Here is a 14,152-nt window from a genome sequence, read left to right as displayed (position 1 = left end):
TTCAAGTGTCTTTATCAATAATAATAACAATAGCTCAGCCGATTCACTTGCTCGGAGCTTAGAAAACCAATATGGCTGCATTCTGTATTCTCCATTCTTCACCATCCAGCTGAGATCTTAATTAAACAACCTAATTTGTGCAGTTTTATATTTCTGTCTTGCTTCCCTGATGCCATCTGTAGACCCCAAAAGCTAATTTGATAATTAGCAACAGTCCAAGCTAAACTTCTAAACTTGATGGTGTATGAAATCATGCAACCTTATCATGGCTGCAAATTTAAGATTCAAGAAGCAAACCCTGTAAACTATATCCTTGTGATTATTTCTGTCCCTGTGCTCAGTGTCTCCCTGTGGCGAAAGAGACAATATCTCATCTCTGAGAAATGTTTTCCCACCGGTGTCTCATTTGTCTGCTTGGTATCTGGAAGGAGAAACAATCTAAGACATGTGCACACCCTCCTTTTTTGTGCTAATGTCTTTCTTCCTCTGATCATTAACTATGCCAGGCTGTTCAGGTTCACACTGCCCTCCTGTTTTTAACATCATCCACTGTAATCAAGAGAAGGCAATCCTAAAAGAGTTCATTACATATCCTGGTTACAAAGGCATACTTTCGCTAAAACTTCCTTTCGAAAGGAGACGGGCCTTTTTAGGCATCATCATAAAAGAGATAATAATTTTAGATGTCAGAGGCTAAACACTGTGCTGGTAAATCAGTCTCTCTGGCATGTGGTCATGGAATAAATGAAAAACACTTTGGTAATAGTATCCAGGTACTGTCTGGTTCATCTCCATTTGTGCTTATATCATTCTCCATGTGGATTTGTTATTCTTCTTGTAAGTGCCATGCACAACCTTATGTCATTTTATGCAAACATCGCTTACAGTACATGCAGATGAACAGCAGAGAGCACTGTGCTTGTAGTCTAGGAGAAGTGAGTCCTTCCACTGCATTTGTCTTGAATGTTATTTGCCACAGTCTGAATGGATTCTGAGCCTGAACTGTTGCATATTTAAGCATCAAGCATCATCCAGTCCTGATCTCCACAGCAGTATGGCCTTACAGTTTATTCTCTCTGTATTAAAGCAGACTGAAGTTGCTTGAGTGATTAAACGGAGGCACTTTTCACTGTGGGCAGTGCCGCAGTTGTTCTCACAGTGCATGAGAATGGTGAACTGCTGCTTTGCACCCTTTTTGTTGCTGGATTTAACTTAGTGGTTTTTGTTTTGTTTTTGTTTGTTTTTTTTACTGAGAATTTAAGCAAAATTTGAAAGTTTGCTGGATTTGTCGATTTTACATAAAAAAAGAAAAAGTCCAAGTTCACAGCACCAGAAGAAAGTAAGTTGCAAATGTTTTGAGGCCAATTTGGATTTTTCGTATCGCATATGAGTGATAAAGGCATACTATGTTAAAATGATTACCAGTGACTTGAAAACTTTTGTGTTTTTAACAATGGTTGTGCCGTGGCTCGTGGGATGGCAAAGGTCAGTCAAGCAAGTGCAAAATCTTAAAGAAGATTTTTGTTTCCGATGATGGATTGCAATTTAGTGATCCTTTGACTTTTTATCGATGCCTAGCGTCAGGTCAGCACTTCTATTTGCACAGTGCTTCTATGTTTATCAAGTGCAGATCAATGGATGTTCCTATCAGTATTTTCTGCACTCTGTGTATCATCGTGTTTGGCAAGTCTTAGCAAATAGTGCACACTAACATGCTAAGTGACAGTGATGACCTTGGCAAATATTTACATCTGGTGTATTTTGGATGGAGGGTGGCAAAGTGGGGAAGTGGCAAAAAGGACTGTCACCTCACATCAAGAAGATTCAGGGTTCTAACCTGCTGGTCAGCTGAGCAGTTCCTGTGTCTGCTCTGACTTCATCCCACAGTCGAAAAGACATGCAGAATATTGGTTCTAAATTGACCATAAGTGTGAGTGAGACCAGACATAATTGTGTTTTTCTTTGTTTGCTTTCTGTGATTGACTGGCTCAAAGTTCCTGTCCAGAATGTCCTTCTCCTCTCGTTCATGCCTCCTCTTTATCTTCTACAGGATAAAGCGGCCATAGCTAATGGTTGGATGGATAGATCTTTGCTATGTCAACTATGTGAATGATTTTTGTGTAGTGGCCAAACTTTAAAAGATTAATTTGACCCAAAAACATTTGGTCTCTAGTGAGAAGGACATTAATGTACATGTTCTGTGGGTCAGAAAAATGCAGTAGTATGTAAATGAAAGCTTGAAAAACTTTTTTTTTTGCACATGCACTACAGAATAGATGCCATTTCAAGCAAAGAAGCATCATTTTGTCAACCATAATCTATTCTTTTTTAACAGAAATTGATCATTAATGAAGATTAAATAGAAAAATGATGCAATGTGTCTGTGATGTTTCACATAAGAAAGTAATGCAGAGATGTAGAAATGAATTTCTCCTTAACTACCTAACAGTGAGGAAACAATGTTACTGGTTGTGAAAAGAAACAAGAATTCATATTTACAAAAGAAGCAAACTGATCATCATACTGACTGTCTCCATGGACCTCACCTTCTATCGGCACAGCTTCTTGGGTGCTGAAAGAACAGCAGCTGGTCTTCACCATGAACTTCACTAATCAGAGATGTAATGCCTGAAGTATCAGTCAAATCAAAATACAAAAAATGTTTTTACAGGCAGAAATTCATTGTTCTTTTGAGGTCATACTAATATGAAGAGGTTCACTGGGAAACTCTGGGCCTTGATGGATCATTGCAAATTTATTCCCCAAGTTCATAGAAAAGTGAGAAGTTTGCGTGATTTGAACGGCACGCTATCGGGATCACTGAGCACGCAAGGAAGTAAAACATTTGAGGCAAGTCGTTGTGAACTGACACATTTGTAGACGTACAATTATATTTGTTGCGTGAGACAAACACCTGATGGACAGCCTAAACACTCCAGAAGCACTTAAAATGTAGTCAGTGTGAATTGTCCATTAGAGCTGGGAGTTCATTTGAGACAAATGGGAAAAGGAAAGACGCATTTAAAAAAAAACGATATGGGGAAAGAAAATAAGACAGATGAAAGTAAGCAGAGAGACTGAGACAAGCCAAAAATCCTCACATAAACCACATTTAAAGCACTGATATGTGGACATGAAAGTTTTTGTTTTGTAACCATGTAGTTGTTTACAAGGTATGACAGGCATGCAGCCGTGACTCAGGCACTGCTGATGTATTATTGCTCGTTGCATCCGCCTATGCCCAAGGTGTTTCATTCTTTTATTGACGTATTTGGCTAAATTTACACTTGACGTGCAAAGCTCTCTCACGATAACTGCTCTCAATGTGGTCAGACGCATTTCTATCAAATTATAAAACAATTTATCGCCCCTTTGAAGATACGAATTGCACCGCCGTGACGCAAATGCAACTACGCAGCGTACATATCAAACTCGAATTGAGAGAAAGCGCTCAGAGATTGAAGGGCTGTTTCTCTGAAGGAAGCCTTCAGGGTATCAAAGTCTCTTCATCATCATCTTCCTCCTACTATTCAGCAATTACCCCTTCACATTCAGTGGGACATTTTTTGTCCAGAAGTTACGAGCAGTCCTGGTAGTGGCTGAGAAAAAAGTGCCAAGAAACAACAGTGAAGGGTTTGTCGGTGATCTGATGTTGTTGTGGTGCTGGTCTCTTTTCCTTTTATCCATTGGAAAGGTAGACGATCACGTCCAGATGTTATTTGTTAGGGCTTCTGTTGCCAATTTTGTGCAAGTGTATGTGTCTGTGTCTGTGTGTGTGTGTAGCTGCCAATTACAGCCTGTTACAAGGAAGCTGTCTGCTTTAACAGAAGTGGATGAATTCCCAGGCAGCCCGTCGTGAAACCTGTTATAGGACAGAGTAAGGAGATCATTTAAGCTGAAGTGTTTACCTTTATATAGGTATGATCTGGGAGTTTGTACGTGTGCGTGTGTGGGAGTAGGTGTGTGTGTGTAGCAGGACTGTAAACTTCCCATTTGCACTCTCCCTCTCTTTGCCCTCCTCTCATTTTCCTCCCGCCCCTCTCCTCTCAGTTCATCAGGTTCAGGATATGTGCCTCTCTGAAGCCTGACTTCTGTTTCAGTGCATGACTGCTTTCACTGTCAGGGAAGGAGAAAAAAAAATGGAAAAAAGTAAAATCATTAAGCTGCATTTTGCCTTCATGTTCGAGAAATACTCAGTATGTCAGTGTGGCACCGACATCTATCAGTGCCATGACTGTATTAGGCTCCATTAGTTATTAGCTTGGTGCACCAATAAACTGCTCACTGCTCGTATTTCTTCGAGCATTTTGAATGTAGTTGACGTTGATGGAAATTGCTTCCACGCTTCCATACTAACATGCCGTACAAATCACACAACCTGTTTTGACTTGTGAACGAAGCCTCCTGCCTCACAGGCTGAAAGGGGGAAATTATGTAGTTTGTCTAAAGAACCAGCTTTATGGGAAATGCACTTTTTTGCTATTTTCTAATAGTGAATTGAGCAGATTGACTCTCATGGATGTGCCTTAAAGGAATTAATACAATCCCTGGAACTAATATCAGGATGTGGTTTGCTCAGCTTTTCCTAAAGACGAGAGAGTGTTAAAACAACGAGCCTCGGTTTGTTCAAAAATGTCTACTAACTCCTCAGGTTGGTGGGTTTGGCACCAGTGTGGCTGTTCAAAACAGAAAACACATTTCTTTATGGACAGATACAGCACATTAATTAGTTGACTTTAGATTGCTGTTTTCACTTTGTATGGAACCAGATTAACTGCTTCTACATGTCCACAGTCTTATTGCAAAGTTAAGCTAATCACGCTACATTAAACTGAAGTCAGCGCTCTCATCTTATGAGTAAGGAATGAAATTAGTGTGAATATTTTCAGAAATCTTCTAAATAGGTGGCTTTCCATTGAAGGAACTTGGTAGCCTAGCAGCGCTAGACAACCCACAGCAACGAATTTAATTCTCTGCCAGGGTGGGTCTAGTTACCCTCCATAAGGCTCGAGGCTGGATTCTCCTAAAACTGGCCGACGAATCACCATGAAGTGTAGAGTCAGAAGGCGGGCGTAACTAAGTGACGACAGAGGCGCGACGATTCTGACAGAAACAACTGGAAACAACTAGCCTAGCCGCGCTAGACAACCCACGGCAACGAATTTAATTCTCTGCCAGGGTCGACAACAAAAACGACAACAGTCGTTGAGCTCCATTAGCACCGACTCTGAATAATCTTTCTGTTAACATGTCTGTAATATACTTGAGCTTCACCCATTGACTGTATAAATAAGGCTTCACTGAACGACCGCATCCTCTGATTTCCGGCGCTCTAGGAGCCTATTCGTTGCGCTGATTGGTTGTATACCTACCCAATTGCTGCAGAGTGATTTGATAGACAACCTTTTAGCCCGCCTCCCTCCCTGTCGAGCGTGCCTAGACCCTTGTGCCTTCAGAAACATGGGTCTAGCGTGGCTAGGCTAGGAACTTGGGGCAGGTGGCACAAACCTTTGCAGTAATCTTCCCATAATTGTTCCTTTGATGCCTTTTTGTGTCAGATCCAAAAGCTTTAACCACGGCGTTAACTCAGAGCGCACAGGAACAGCAACAAATGGTAGTAATGTTAACTCATAGGCCAAAATCAGGGAGGACATTGAGGGGCATGGTACAATGCTGCATGTTGTTGTTGTCCTCTCACAGTTTAACCAGTCAGCTTTTTTTTTCAGTACCTCTACTTTTCCCTCCCTCGTGAATGGTCCAGAAAAAGGTTCCCATCACTGGAATATGTTTAGACATTCGTGCCACCCTAAAAAAAAAAGTCCACAAATTCAGTGGAACATGGCCTAATGTTTTGGGGAACACTATGTTACCACTGCCAGCATGCATTTGTGTTTTGAATTAGGTATTGGTGGTACACCAAAGTCATAAGCAGTGTTTTTATTTTGGAGGTGATGTGGCCTCTTTTGCAGGTTATAAAAACGCCTGGCATGGTACAACCAACCCTCATGAATCAGAACACCGATGAAAAGTGACACCGCTATTTGTGACCTTTTATTTATTTCCATACACAAAAACCTGATAGTCTGATAGGCACTGAGATTCCGCAGTAAAAACATTATCATCTTCAAAGCACCTGTCCTTTCCATTAAGAAGCAGAGAAAAACAGCAGTGAATTAGCTGGAAGGGTCTACACACACACACAGTCACACACTCACACACACACACACACACACTCACACACACACACACACACACACACACACACACACACACACACACACACACACACACACACTGAGGGTTCAGGCCTGCACAACTGAACTGATGACAGCAGGCAGTACTTCAAAAGGTGAGACATCCCATAACTCACATCAGTCTCCTGGCAATCCTTGATTTTTCCAACCAATCATACTTTAAGAATGCTGAGGGTAAACAACTCCAGCTGAATGACAAGTTCCTCAGAGCTGTGGCGCTCCATCCCCTCGAAAACCCGACCTCTACAATATGTGTGCGCTATGTGCTCTGCATTAAACATGACTCTCCGTTGGAGATAAGATCTGGCTTGATTTAACCTCATACAAATCATTTGTTGTCGAGTGGATCAATTTGGAGTTGTCTGCAATCATGTTTGGCATTCTGTTTTCAGAATGAATGAGTGCATTTCCATATAAATGTCTTTCTGTGCAGTTTCAGTTTGCACCTGAGTAGAAATTCCAATACTGTAAATTCATAAAAGCCTCAAAATCTGAGAAACAGTTTTTATTTAAAGATCCAAACATACAAAGTAACAGAATGATCAAATAATGGCTTAGCCGGTGAGTGGTAAATTGAAACTACAGCTCTTATTTGTCATCATTTTACAGCATCACTGAGAATCACAGTTATTTTTGCATCCATAAAATCCACTGTGTTTGCAAGAAATGTACAGAGACACTACTAATTTTTATTCCGTTGTGGGGGTTTTGAGGACATTATATGTTCAATAACACATGAATACCAGCCATTCAAATGAAACAGCAGGCAGTAAATACAGTGTATGTAATGTGGTAATACTATAAGGAGGGGTTTTGGACATGGCTAAAATATTGTGTTTATCTTTTTAAACTGATTTGAACAGCTCTGGAGCCTCCAGCCTCAGAGGTCTTTATATCAGAAGTATAAGTAGTTTCCAAGATACATTTTCTTGGCAAATGGAGAAATCCAAAGCTTGACAAATATACGATGTCTACGTCCAGTTGCTAAGCTGTGATTATCAGCTGTTTTTCGATTTGCTGAACTTAAACTATATTAATAATAGCAACTGATCACTCATTATCATCCACAGCCAATTAGAGCTAAATCAAATCCATAGCTGCCGACCCATAAAACCACAAATATCCTTAAACTGGAATCTGATTTTAAGTTCAAAACTATTCCTAGATCTTTTTCTTTAAAAGGTTCAGTGTGTTTGTGGGTACAAAGTCTGTGGAAAACAAGCCCAGCTGTGCCTATGGCTGTAAATTTTAAATACAGCATATTGAAACATTCCGTTACAGTATTCATTTATAATATGTGCTTCAGCATTCACAGCATCTCCCATAGTAGCTGCTTGAAATCTTTGCTGTCCGCTCAGGAACTATCAGGCTAGAATTTCCTGCCTCAGGCAGATTTACTGATTTTGCTAAATGGACAGATTTACAACACTTCCCAACTGAACCTTTAACAGTCTACCAATGTCATCTTAGGATAAGCCGGCTGGCCTGCGCTTCACAAATGAAATGCAGGATCATGTTCCTGGGATGGTGGGAAGTGCACAGCAACTGAGAGAAAATACATTTCAATATGTTGTGAAAAATGTGATTTCATCAAAATGTGCCCCTTTTTCTTGCCAGCAGTTCATTTTTCTGCTTCTGTCATGGCATAAATCATTCGACCTTCATTTTCCTTTTCTGAATTGAAGTGTCACTCAGCAGAAAAAGCTTTTTTTTTTTTGTTCACTATATTGAAGTCATATTTCTCTTTCATTTCATTTTCATCTCACCAGACAATGCAGGGTATCGATTTTTGATTGTGCATTGGAAAGCGTTACACAGAAAGTGATGATTATAAAATGCCTCAAGAGCTCATACATGCAATTTTCAGGTGATATTTATATGTAGAATTGCAAAAGGGTCCAAACTCTTGCTGTGCTGTTCAGATTTTTCAAGTTCGTGGTAAGCATCTCAAGCTGGCCAAGTCAGCAGCTGTCAGGAGTAAAGTATTGCTCTGATTTACTTCCAGGATCAATCTCTTTTTTTTAATCTGTCTGTCAGCAATCAACACACTAGAGAAACATTTTGTTTCTTTGTACATTTTTATTCTCCTTGTGTTGAGTCATGTCCATAAATGCCATGGCAGCACACAGTGTCCAGTGTCTCCTTTGACTGAGCTATTTGTTACAGTCAAATTAGGTGCACTTTCTGTTCTTTTGGCCAGCAGGCCACCCACAATTCAAGCATTCCTCTCGTCATGACAGCATACAGTGGGGTTCCTCAAACTGTTTTTAATGGGCTGTCTAATACACTTTTGCTGCTTCAGGTGGTTTACAGAGGAGACTGGCAAGGAAGATAGCATTGACAGGAGAGATTGGACAGATAAAGTGTAGATGGCAGTACTTGAACCCACGGTATAATAATGTTGTATGTACTAGCTCACCACAGCCAAATGTGTTTCAACGTTTTTGTTTTTCATATTTTCAGACATTCGTATCAAAACCAACACTGTTTTTTAACGAGCTCATGTCTTTTGTTTGAGCAAAGGCTTGTTAAAGTATTCATGAACATCTGCCTCCTCCTTCTGCACAGCTTTACAACATGTGAGAGAGGCAGTTTGGAATTGAGAGCAGACAGGGATGTGAGTATTTGAGAATGGATCATCCATCTGTACTTGGCTAACAATTTTCCAATCACAGTTCATTTGACACTGCCAGAAGCAAAATACATACCTTGAGATGTGGGATTGAGGTGAGGCCAAATATGCAAAAAGGTTCAGGAGAGCAATAAAATGGATTTTCTACACAGACGAGCATAATTCCTTCTTATCACAACCTGGGGTCTTATGTTTGTAGATTTAGTCATACCTTTTATTAACTTTGCACTCAACAAAGCTCAGAAGAGCATAAAATCTGAGCAGTGAGATGATCAGACAGGACGAAAACAAGTCGCCTCTTTATATAATACATGTAAATTTAATATTTGGAGAGGAAACATGCAACAAATGTGTCTCAAACATTGGTAATAGTCCCACATTGTAGAGGAAAACTTGTGTACACACAACTACAGCAGGTTTACAAGCATCTCATCACAACCTCTCCTTAGCGATAGTTATCTGACATTAGAGAGTGAGTTCAGATGATTTTATCTGTCTTTTTTTTTTTACTTTTTGTATCTTAAGGTAAACTTCACATGTAATAAATACGTTGAGGTGTACTGTTTCGGAATGGAGCTAGTCAACAGGTATATATTTTTTATTCTGTATCTTTCAAAGTCAACAGGCTGTCATTAACCGTGAGCCTCCAAAACAACATTTTAGTGTCTCCAGACTAAAAATTACAATCTGAAATAACTATGTGCAAATGTCCTCTGGTCAACAGTGTCTCCATTCAACATGACTTTAACAACTTTAGTTGAAAAATTGATTCACAAAAAAACAGTAACAACAGGTGAAGATGATCGCCCTATCAGGGCTTTCGATGTAAACTCTGTGTTTAGTATCTAGAATTTTGGTTATTGTTGGAAAATAAACCTTAGTTCTAGGTTGGAAAAGGAACAGCCCGTTCAAAGTCAGTTTTGTTGAGCCATCCATCAACCCAAGCCTCCTCTGTATGTAAACTTTAATGCATGTAAAAAAATGTCCCCTGATAGAATCAGAATCACTTTATTCATCCCCGAAGGGAAATTCAGTAGTGTCCTTGGGTGAAGTTTTCGAAAGCTGTTGTTGTTCTTCTTGGGAGGACTAATTCATATGAGTAACTTTGGATTGCTAGAATGTAATTCTCAAGGGATTCAACACATACAGTCCATGTAGTGTGTATCTAGTTCAGAAAGCTCCATTCAAAAAAGAAATTGTACTGCTGCAGTGACCTGGAACTGACTTACATGTAGATTTGACAGATAAACCAAGAACAGGAAATTGTTTAGCCTCAACAATCCTTTTTGCTCACTAAAAGAGAAAGTAAATAGTAGATTCCCTGCTGTTTTCTCCTGTTTTTCATCAATAAAAAAGACTGAATTTGTGCCATGAATGGTGAAAGATGAGAGTCACATCTTGACGGTTTTATTAGAGTTTAAAACATATTTCAGTTAGCCTTGTAAAGGTCTACAGCAAGAAGCAGCTGAGGTAAACACAGCCAGTGCAAAACACAGAATCTCAACTGAAGTCACAAATGTTGTAATGTTTGGACAGACTGTAACGATGCGTTGATTGATGTTGGGCACCATTTACCATTTGGAGCTCTGTTGTGCTATGCTTAAGGGGAGAACCCATATACGGACGCAAACTCAGAGTTGGAAAGAAAAACTTTATTGTCTGCTCTCAGGGAGCGAAGGTGGATCGAGGTCAGGATTATATAGCAGGTGAAGGCAAGAGGGCTGAGGGAAGCTGTTGGCTGGTGAGCACACAGAGCAGGAATGAAGGCAGGGTTGTGGCTCTGAAGAGGGAAACAAACGGGAAAACAGGCAGGTATGCATGGAGTCAAAGCCGAGAATGCACTGTTCTAAGTGACCTGAGAACCACCACACTGAAACAACAACAATGAGGCGATGAGTGGGTGAAGAGCCGCGGCTGACATACTGCCGAGTGGATAAGTACATGGATAGCAGGTGTGTGAGGCTGATCAGCAACCAGAGCGCCAGCAGACTGAGAGGAGCAGCACTCCCTTTAAAACAGACCCAAAGAGGGAAAAACAGGGCAGCAGAGGAGGCAAAGGGGGAAAGGGAAATACTCGGAATAAACTTGAGGCATGTTGAGCGAATTGCTCAACATATTTCCAACCTGCCTTCTCCAGTGAGGGTTTAAACAGTTTCCTTTTTATATGCCTCCTTACACACGAGACAAATATTCCAACCGGTTTTGCAATTAATATGCTAAGTGGTGCAAAGCCTCACAATGTCACTTTTCATTTACATCTCCAGCGATGTTTATGTCTTTCACTCGTGTGTCAGTCTCTGCGCCGGGTAAACACCTCTCTCTGACAGCTGCTACACACCTTCCTTTTTTTCTTTTTTACCCTCTCCGTGCTCTCTCAGCTGTTACCAGCCGGTGACATGTAGGGAGGTTGACAGGGAAGACAGAGGTGACCACCTCAGAGCAGCCATCACTCACACATACTCGTATTTACAGACACACAGAAGGAGAGCTCCTGTGTAGGGAAGCCACAGGTGACCACCTCAGGGTGGCCATCACTTCGCACATGCACACACATTGTATAAATACACACAGACAGGCAGTGCTTGTGCAGAGGAGGGTCACAGATGACCACCTCAGAGCAGCCATCACTTCACACACCTTCAAACACACACAGACATACTTTGGCTTTTCCAAGCAGAGGGTTTTTTTTTCCTCTTAGTGAAACACACACACATACTCTGATGGCCAACTGCCCTTTCGGCGTACGCCCTGCCAGCTGGGAAAACATAGCTAGCTGCATTTGTCATCACCGGCCTGGGCAGCAGGAAAGGAGCCTTGAAGAGGAGGTGATGGAAGAGGAGGAGATGGGGGGTCACAGGGTTGCTTCTCTTTCATCTGAAAGGCTCAGGTGAATACAGGTGTTTTATCTGATCCAGACAAACTAAAGTAAAAGTCTTATCACACATGATATTATCATGCATAATTTATTTGGATTATAATTGGGTCAATATATAATTGGAGGAGGATATGTATAAATGAAATGATCAGCCAATGCCATGGCAGAGTATGACAGTCACAAAAAGATGTGTGCAAATAGCCAGTGTTTCACAATTATAAGGAACCAATCCTGTACAATCACAGGGTGGAGCATTCTGTATCATTATTTTTCATCATAGTCGATTTCAGATTCAAACATGTTTGACTTAAACAGTCGTACAGTACATCTTGCCGTTGAGTAGCATCATTGTACGTTGTTGCTGCAGGGTCATGGGTGGGTGAGCCAGTGTACTCATGCTCCAGTCAGTAAAGGAGGGGTAGATAGAGAAAGAGGCAGGGACTTTGCACATTCTGGAGGAAGCAACAGTATAGACGTACATCTAAGCCATTTTAAAGTACAAAGGGATTATTTCAAATGGAAAAACAATGGAAATATACAATTTTGTTACTGGGGATGAGTTGTTAAGGGTTTGATCAATGACTGGAGAAGAACTCAAGTCTGAGCTCCCTCCAGATGCCCAAGCTCCAGCCAGAGAGGAAACACATTTCAGTCTTTTCAATTCATGATCTCATTCCTTCAGTCAAAACCCAGTGCTCGTGCCTATAGGTGAGGGTAGGGATGTAGATTGACTGGTAAATCAAGAGAAAAAAACATTACGTATCCCTCCAAATTAAGGTTAAGATTATACTTTGGTATGTTCAGAAGGGAGGACTGACTTAAAGGTAAAAGTCTTAATGCCACACGAAGGATTAAAACATGAGTCATTCTTGTTGTACAAGATGGACAGTGATGCACATCTGTGGCTAATGTCACCTAAGTATACCCAGTTATAGTCATGTAGTAAGAGATCATTCCACAGTATTTGTTCCTTTTTTGACTTATTTGAACAGGTAAACCTTTGATCCTGTTTGATACAGTGCCTACAGATAAAGAGGATACTTGAACATCACTACAAGGCAAATGCACATTTTCAATCATTTTAAGTAGAGTAGTGGTAAGTAGAGCTTTGGCTTGAGATACTGGTGTTATAGCCTTTGACAGAAATACCTTCTTGTAGGTGTTTTGTACAATTGTCCACCAATTTCAGTCAAAATATGAGTATCAAAGCCGAGTACTGACTTCTTCATGTCTGTAAGCATTAATACTCCTCCACCCTGACAGCATCTGTTCAAACTACCCCGGCATTTTTTTCCCCTCTTTTTTTGGTTAATGTCCAAATAAAGCATTCTTATTCAATTACATTTATTTTGTTAATCTGGAAGACAGTAAAACAAATTCCTACTTCAGTCATGTTACACATATTATACGCAAAAATAGCATATGGAAATTCACTTTTTTAATTGTTTTGTAATGTTTTGTCTCTTATTTCATGTGAATGATCGTGTCTGTGTGTGTGTGTGTGTGACTACACGAGCGAACAAGTCAAGACTTTTCTTGTAAGGCATCAAAACAGGATATTCAAGGATAATACAGAAAGTCAGAGACCTAAACCTGGATGTGGGAGAAACTTTTCATTTGAAAAACTCGGTGCTTCAAATCTACAGAGGAGAAGTGAGTGTACAGTGAATGAATACCGCTCTTCTCGCTCAGCATTCATTGTCAAGGTGCCCTCAGACATCCATCTGCAACAGCGTAGTTGAAAGCTGTGAATGGGCTGCATGTGCAGAAGTGTATCAGTGTGATACGGAACACGTTGTTCTTTTCTCTCAGCAGGTGTGATCCAAAACCTGACCACTGCTGTCAGATGTGTCTGACCATGTCTGCATCTTATCATTCAGTCAATAAAATCTCATTGTCACACGTGTTTGCTATCTCTTGAAGGAGGAGGTATTTTTTACTGCTCTTGAACTGACTTCTTTTAGCCCTTAAAACAGAAATAAAAGTCAGTTCAATTTTCTTTTTCTGTACTATGATTCTCTTAAACAATACTCAACCTTTCACAAATAGGCACTAGAGATATGTATTGTACTTAAAGTGTGTGTTGTGGTACAGCAAGGCAATGTTCATCTGTTTTGCGCTTTGTGAAGAATACCGAGCTAATGTCAAGTAGCTTTATCTGATCTTTTAAACACAGAATAACACGTGTATTCACCACAAGGTCCCTCTTCTTACCGCAAAGCAGTGTAAAGGATCACATTTGAATTCACTAATTTGTGCACAATTTATGGCCCGATTGCAAAGCAAGACTATCCTGTCACAAAAAAGAAATACTTGAGAAGCTCATGATGTGGAAGCAGCTCGTTCCAGTGCAACTCATAGTTATGCTTCTTGGTTACAGCGTTCCCTTGA

General features: G+C 40.5%; 1 protein-coding gene across 5 annotated transcripts in view; it reads left to right on the top strand.

Moving 5' to 3' along the window:
* The window catches only part of astn1 (astrotactin 1), a 452,360-nt gene that overhangs the window by 416,289 nt on the left and 21,919 nt on the right, over positions 1 to 14,152 (top strand). The window lies entirely within an intron of this gene.

The sequence above is a fragment of the Acanthochromis polyacanthus genome, chromosome 9 (assembly GCF_021347895.1).
Source record: "Acanthochromis polyacanthus isolate Apoly-LR-REF ecotype Palm Island chromosome 9, KAUST_Apoly_ChrSc, whole genome shotgun sequence".
Taxonomy (NCBI): domain Eukaryota; kingdom Metazoa; phylum Chordata; class Actinopteri; family Pomacentridae; genus Acanthochromis; species Acanthochromis polyacanthus.
Note: the sequence above shows the minus strand (reverse complement) of the source record. Positions and strands in the feature narration are given on the sequence as shown.